Source organism: Lolium perenne, chromosome 6, assembly GCF_019359855.2.
Source record: "Lolium perenne isolate Kyuss_39 chromosome 6, Kyuss_2.0, whole genome shotgun sequence".
Lineage (NCBI taxonomy): Eukaryota > Viridiplantae > Streptophyta > Magnoliopsida > Poales > Poaceae > Lolium > Lolium perenne.
Window position 1 is genome coordinate 126,222,507 of NC_067249.2, and position 7,469 is coordinate 126,229,975.

The window sequence follows — 7,469 nt, forward strand, 5'->3', positions numbered from 1 at the left end:
ATATTTGTTGCCTAGACCTCGTCGTAAATCAGAGGGATCGACGTATGGATTTCCCAAATCGTCGAAAGCCTCAGACGTTTCCTCCTGATCGCGGCTTGGCTCTCCGATGGCATAAATCTGATGGTATTTTGTATTCAGATCTGTGCTGGGTTTGGTGACACCATCATAAAGATTGGTGAAGACCTTGCCCACTGTAGTGGATTTGTCGATGAAGTTGAAGCTGTCGACACTGCTCGAGTCATCGCTTATATAGGAGTCCGCGGATGACTCGAAGGACATGTCGCTGAAGATCTTGGCGAGCTTTTCGCTTGCCCCGGTGCTGATGAATCGTGGCGATGAAGTCTCCTCTTCGCCTGACTCGATTGGCGATGTTGAGCTCGAAAAATCGGAATCGACCACCGACAATCCCGAGGAGATCGGAATTTCGAGACGATACGCTCCCTCTTTCTCGACGCGAAAGTGGAATCTTCCGAACGTCATCTCCATAGGCTCCTCCAGATACGCATATGCATCCAAACGGGAGGGCGGGTGAGGAACAAAATCGACAGGACCAATTGCGATCTGTTTACCTCGATCCATCGCGTTGCTTGCTGTTGACGAAGTCGACGATCTTGAACGTGCCATCGAGATCAGATCCTTGACGCCTCTAGTTCCCACAGACGGCGCGAATTGACAAGGGATTAACTTGTCAATGCCTACGGGTTGTAGACTAGGGTTTAGTTAGAAGTAGAGGGCAAGTAGATCTCGAAGGTTTCAGCCGAAAAGTACTCGACGATGTGAAAACTAGGGTTTGTGAGACAATGATTCGATTCTTTCTTTGTCCCTCGACTCCCCCTTATATAGGAGGTGGAGCCAAGGGATTCGTATTGTACAAGTTACAGAGTCCGGGGGGGTTTCCAACTCATCCCGCAAGATTACAAATATTATCTCCTAATACAACTCTAGCTTTCCTTAATAACAACTTGGGCTTGCGATTCTTCTTATTCTTCGAGTCGTGGGCCTTCAGTAAACCCCGGGTACTATCTTTGGCAGGCCTATTGGAGATGCCTATGTCAGACGTCAATATTAAGGACCCGATATGGCATACCCATGTCAACCGTAGCCTTAAACTGAGCCGTTGTGGTCTCAGGCAACACAGCCACAACTATGAATCGCCACCACCTGGGCCGAGATTAGCCGATTGAAGCCAAAGTGCTGCCAATGTAGTGTATAACGACCGGTGTGTCGTTCTCTATGTAATTTGATAACTAGCTAGTGTAGCTGTTTGGAGAACCCGAATGACATGCAAGTCGACATCTGGCAGCCTGGAGTAAGGCGACGCGTGGCAAGAGTTGTTCGCATTTCCACTTACAACTTTGTGGACATAGATATCACTATGAAGAGACCTATACCACTTCACATATTAATATGATTATTTGTGTTATGTCTTTGCTTTTACCTCTATTAGATAGACGGTAAAAATTAATCCCTCAAAGAAAGTCTATTCAATTTTCCCGCGAGTGGTTGACTCATTACAAGTCGAATGTTCTTGGTAGTATAGGCTCATAAAATTTGGTTGTTGATTCTTTTTTACTAGGTGGGCTCGAGTTGTACTTTTACAAAGGAAGCACACGAGAGTCGAGGCATTTGATGCCACCTGACCAACAAGAGTCGTAAGAGATGCGATTGACAAGGAGTTTTCTAACTAGATCACTTGGCAGTTAGCGGTGATGCTAAAGCTCACTAGCCTACTTGCTTATTCCGGTCCAGCTCCCTTACACAAGATGCGAGCGGTGCCGTCGGAGAACATGTCGTCGCCCCACAACATGTTTGAAGAAACGACTGCGGCCTGCCTGACGATGGATGATACGTCTCCGACGTATCGATAATTTCTTATGTTCCATGCCACATTATTGATGATTTCTACATGTTTTATGCACACTTTATGTCATATTCGTGCATTTTCTGGAACTAACCTATTAACAAGATGCCGAAGTGCCAGTTCCTGTTTTCTGCTGTTTTTGGTTTCAGAAATCCTAGTAACGAAATATTCTCGAAATCGGACGAAATCAACGCCCATGTTCCTATTTTTCCCGGAACCATCCAGAACACCCGAGAGCCGCCAGAGGGGAGCCCTGGGGGCCCCACACCACACCCTGGCGCGGCCAGAGGGGGGGCCGCGCCGCCCTATGGTGTGGGCCCCCCAGAAGCCCTCCTGCGCCGCCTCTTCGCCTATATAAAGCCTCCGTCGCGAAAACCCTGATGCGTACGGCGAAAACCACAGAAACCTTCCAGAGCCGCCGCCATCGCGAGGCCAAGATCTGGGGGACAGGAGTCTCTGTTCCGGCACGCTGCCGGAGCGGGGAAGTGCCCCCGGAAGGCTCCTCCATCGACACCGCTGCCATCTCCACCGCCATCTTCATCACCGCTGCTGCTCCCATGAGGAGGGAGTAGTTCTCCATCGAGGCTCGGGGCTGTACCGGTAGCTATGTGGTTAATCTCTCTCCTATGTACCTCAATACAATGATCTCATGAGCTGCTTTACATGATTGAGATTCATATGAGTTTTGTATCACTACTATCTATGTGCTACTCTAGCAAAGTTATTAAAGTAGTTCTATTCCTCCTGCACGTGTGTAAAGGTGACAGTGTGTGCACCGTGTTAGTACTTGGTTTATGCTATGATCATGATCTCTTGTATATTGATAATTTAAGGATTGGTATGATAATATTGATGTGATCTATTCCTCCTACATATGCATGAAGGTGACAGTGTGCATGCTATGTTAGTACTTGGTTTAGTCTGTTGATCTATCTTACACTATAAGGTTACTAAAATATGAACAGTAATTGTAGAGCTTGTTAACTCCGGCATTGAGGGTTCGTGTAATCCTACGCAATGTGTTCATCATCCAACAAAAGTGTAGAGTATGCATTTATCTATTCTGTTATGTGATCAATGTTGAGAGTGTCCACTAGTGAAAGTGTAATCCCTAGGCCTTGTTCCTAAATATCGCTATCGCTTGTTTCTTGTTTCTCTGTGTTACTATCGCTGCAATACTATCACCATCAACTACACGCCAGCAAGCTATTTTCTGCACCGTTGCTCTTGCTCATATATATTCATACCACCTGTATTTCACTATCTCTTCGCCGAACTAGTGCACCTATTAGGTGTGTTGGGGACACAAGAGACTTCTTGCTTTGTGGTTGCAGGGTTGCATGAGAGGGATATCTTTGACCTCTTCCTCCTTGAGTTCGATAAACCTTGGGTGATCCACTTAAGGGAAAACTTGCTGCTGTTCTACAAACCTCTGCTCTTGGAGGCCCAACACCATCTCTGAGAAAGGAGGGGGAACGTAGACATCAAGCTATTTTCTGGCGCCGTTGCCGGGGAGGAAAGGTAAAAGGTACTCACACTCCGGATCTCGGCTACTAAGCTATTTCCCGGCGCCGTAAGTACTCGAAGCTATTTCCTTTAGATCCTGCAATTGCAACTTTTTGTTTCTTGTTTACACTAGTTTGGCATAATGGACAAGAATGATCTTCTTACTCTATTTCCTGATTTAAAACATGGATTGTTTGATGCGAAAATTAAAAAACCTATGGAATCTTATTTGCATGCTGGTAGTAATATTAGTATGAACGCTTTGAACACCATTGTTGATAATAATATAGAAAGTTCTAAGCTTGGGGAAGCTGGTTTTCATGATCTTTTTAGTCCCCCAAGCATTGAGGAGAAAATTTTCTTTGATGATACTTTGCCTCCTATTTATGATGATTATAATGATAGTGGTCTTTTGGTACCACCTACTATGGAGAGTGAATTTTGTTATGATTATACTATGCCTCATACACTTGATGAGAATAATAATGATAGCTACTTTGTTGAATTTGCTCCCACTAGTACTAATAAAATTGATTATGCTTATGTGGGTAGTAATAATTTTATGCATGAGACTCATGATAAGAATGCTTTATGTGATAGTTATATTGTTGAGTTTGCTCATGTTGCTACTGAAAGTTATTATGAGAGAGGAAAATATGGTTGTAGAAATTTTCATGTTACTAAAACACCTCTCTATGTGCTGAAATTTTTCAAGCTACACTTGTTTTATCTTCCTATGCTTGTTACTTTGCTCTTCATGAACTTGTTTATTTACAAGGTTCCTTTGCATAGGAAGCATGTTAGACTTAAATGTGTTTTGAATTTGCCTCTTGATGCTCTCTTTTGCTTCAAATACTATTTCTTGCGAGTGCATCATTGAAACTGCTGAGCCCATCTTAATGGCTATAGAGAAAAGAACTTCTTGGGAGATAACCCATGTGTTATTTTGCTACAGTACCTTGTTTTTATTTTGTGTCTTGGAAGTTGTTTACTACTGTAGCAACCTCTCCTTATCTTAGTTTTGTGTTTTGTTGTGCCAAGTGAAGCCTCTAATCGAAGGTTGATACTAGATTTGGATTTCTGCGCAGAAACAGATTTCTATCTGTCACGAATCTGGGATTTTCTCTCTGTAGAAAAATCAGAAAAATATGCCAATTTACGTGCGTGTTCCTCAGATATGTACGCAACTTTCATTAGTTTTGAGTTTTCTGATCTGAGCAACGGAAGTATTTATTAGAAATTCGTCTTTACGGACTGTTCTGTTTTGACAGATTCTGCCTTTTATTTCGCATTGCTTCTTTCGCTGTGTTGGGTGGATTTCTTTGTTCCATTACCTTCCAGTAGCTTTGAGCAATGTCCAGAAGTGTTAAGAATGATTGTGTCACCTCTGAACATGTGAGTTTTTGATTATGTACTAACCCCTCTAATGAAGTTTATGAGAAGTTTGGTGTGAAGGAAGTTTTCAAGGGTCAAGAGAGGAGTATGATATACTATGATCAAGAAGAGTGAAAGCTCTAAGCTTGGGGATGCCCCGGTGGTTCACCCCTGCATATATCAAGAAGACTCAAGCGTCTAAGCTTGGGGATGCCCAAGGCATCCCCTTCTTCATCGACAACATTATCAGGTTCCTCCCCTGAAACTATATTTTTATTCCGTCACATCTTATGTGCTTTACTTGGAGCGTCTGTATGCTTTTGTTTTTGTTTGTGTTTGAATAAATTGGATTACATCATGCTTGTGTGGGAGAGAGACACGCTCCTCTGGTTCGTATGAACACATGTGTTCTTAGCTCATAGTATTCATGGCGAAGTTTCTTCTTCGTTAAATTGTTATATGGTTGGAATTGGAAAATGATACATGTAGTAATTGCTATAATGTCTTGGGTAATGTGATACTTGGCAATTGTTGTGCTCATGTTTAAGCTCTTGCATCATATGCTTTGCACCCATTAATGAAGAAATACATAGAGCATGCTAAAATTTGGTTTGCATATTTGGTTTCTCTAAGGTCTAGATAATTTCTAGTATTGAGTTTGAACAACAAGGAAGACGGTGTAGAGTCTTATAATGTTTTCAATATGTCTTTTATGTGAGTTTTGCTGCACCGGTTCATCCTTGTGTTTGTTTCAAATAAGCCTTGCTAGCCTAAACCTTGTATCGAGAGGGAATACTTCTCATGCATCCAAAATACTTGAGCCAACCACTATGCCATTTGTGTCCACCATACCTACCTACTACATGGTATTTTCCGCCATTCCAAAGTAAATTGCTTGAGTGCTACCTTTAAAATTCCATCATTCACCTTTGCAATATATAGCTCATGGGACAAATAGCTTAAAAACTATTGTGGTATTGAATATGTAATTATGCACTTTATCTCTTATTAAGTTGCTTGTTGTGCGATAACCATGTTTACTGGGGACGCCATCAACTACTCTTTGTTGAATTTCATGTGAGTTGCTATGCATGTTCGTCTTGTCTGAAGTAAGAGAGATCTACCACCTTATGGTTAAGCATGCATATTGTTAGAGAAGAACATTGGGCCGCTAACTAAAGCCATGATCCATGGTGGAAGTTTCAGTTTTGGACATATATCCTCAATCTCATATGAGAAAATTATTAATTGTTGTTACATGCTTATGCATAAAAGAGGAGTCCATTATCTGTTGTCTATGTTGTCCCGGTATGGATGTCTAAGTTGAGAATAATCAATAGCGAGAAATCCAATGCGAGCTTTCTCCTTAGACCTTTGTACAAAGGCATAGAGGTACCCCTTTGTGACACTTGGTTAAAACATGTGCATTGTGATGATCCGGTAGTCCAAGCTAATTAGGACAAGGTGCGGGCACTATTAGTATACTATGCATGAGGCTTGCAACTTATAAGATATAATTTACATGATGCATATGCTTTATCACTACCGTTGACAAAATTGTTTCATGTTTTCAAAATCAAAGCTCTAGCACAAATATAGCAATCGATGCTTTCCTCTATGGAGGACCATTCTTTTACTTTCAATGTTGAGTCAGTTCACCTATTTCTCTCCACCTCAAGAAGCAAACACTTGTGTGAACTGTGCATTGATTCCTACATACTTGCTTATTGCACTTATTATATTACTCTATGTTGACAATATCCATGAGATATACATGTTACAAGTTGAAAGCAACCGCTGAAACTTAATCTTCTTTTGTGTTGCTTCAATGCCTTTACTTTGAATTATTGCTTTATGAGTTAACTCTTATGCAAGACTTATTGATGCTTGTCTTGAAGTGCTATTCATGAAAAGTCTTTGCTTTATGATTCACTTGTTTACTCATGTCATATACATTGTTTTGATCGCTGCATTCACTACATATGCTTTACAAATAGTTTGATCAAGTTTATGATGGCATGTCACTCCAGAAATTATCTGTGTTATCGTTTTACCTGCTCGGGACGAGCAGAACTAAGCTTGGGGATGCTGATACGTCTCCGACGTATCGATAATTTCTTATGTTCCATGCCACATTATTGATGATTTCTACATGTTTTATGCACACTTTATGTCATATTCGTGCATTTTCTGGAACTAACCTATTAACAAGATGCCGAAGTGCCGGTTCTGTCATTGCTGTTTTGGTTTCGAAATCCTAGTAACGAAATATTCTCGGAATCGGACGAAATCAACGCCAGTGTTCCTATTTTTCCCGGAACCATCCAGAACACCCGAGAGCCGCCGGAGGGGAGCCACGGGGCCCCACACCACACCCTGGCGCGGCCGTAGGGGGCCGCGCCGCCCTATGGTGTGGGCCCCCCAGAAGCCCTCCTGCGCCGCCTCTTCGCCTATATAAAGCCTCCGTCGCGAAAACCCTGATGCGTACGGCGAAAACCACAGAAACCTTCCAGAGCCGCCGCCATCGCGAGGCCAAGATCTGGGGGACAGGATTCTCTGTTCCGGCACGCTGCCGGAGCGGGGAAGTGCCCCCGGAAGGCTCCTCCATCGACACCGCTGCCATCTCCACCGCCATCTTCATCACCGCTGCTGCTCCCATGAGGAGGGAGTAGTTCTCCATCGAGGCTCGGGGCTGTACCGGTAGCTATGTGGTTAATCTCTCTCCTAT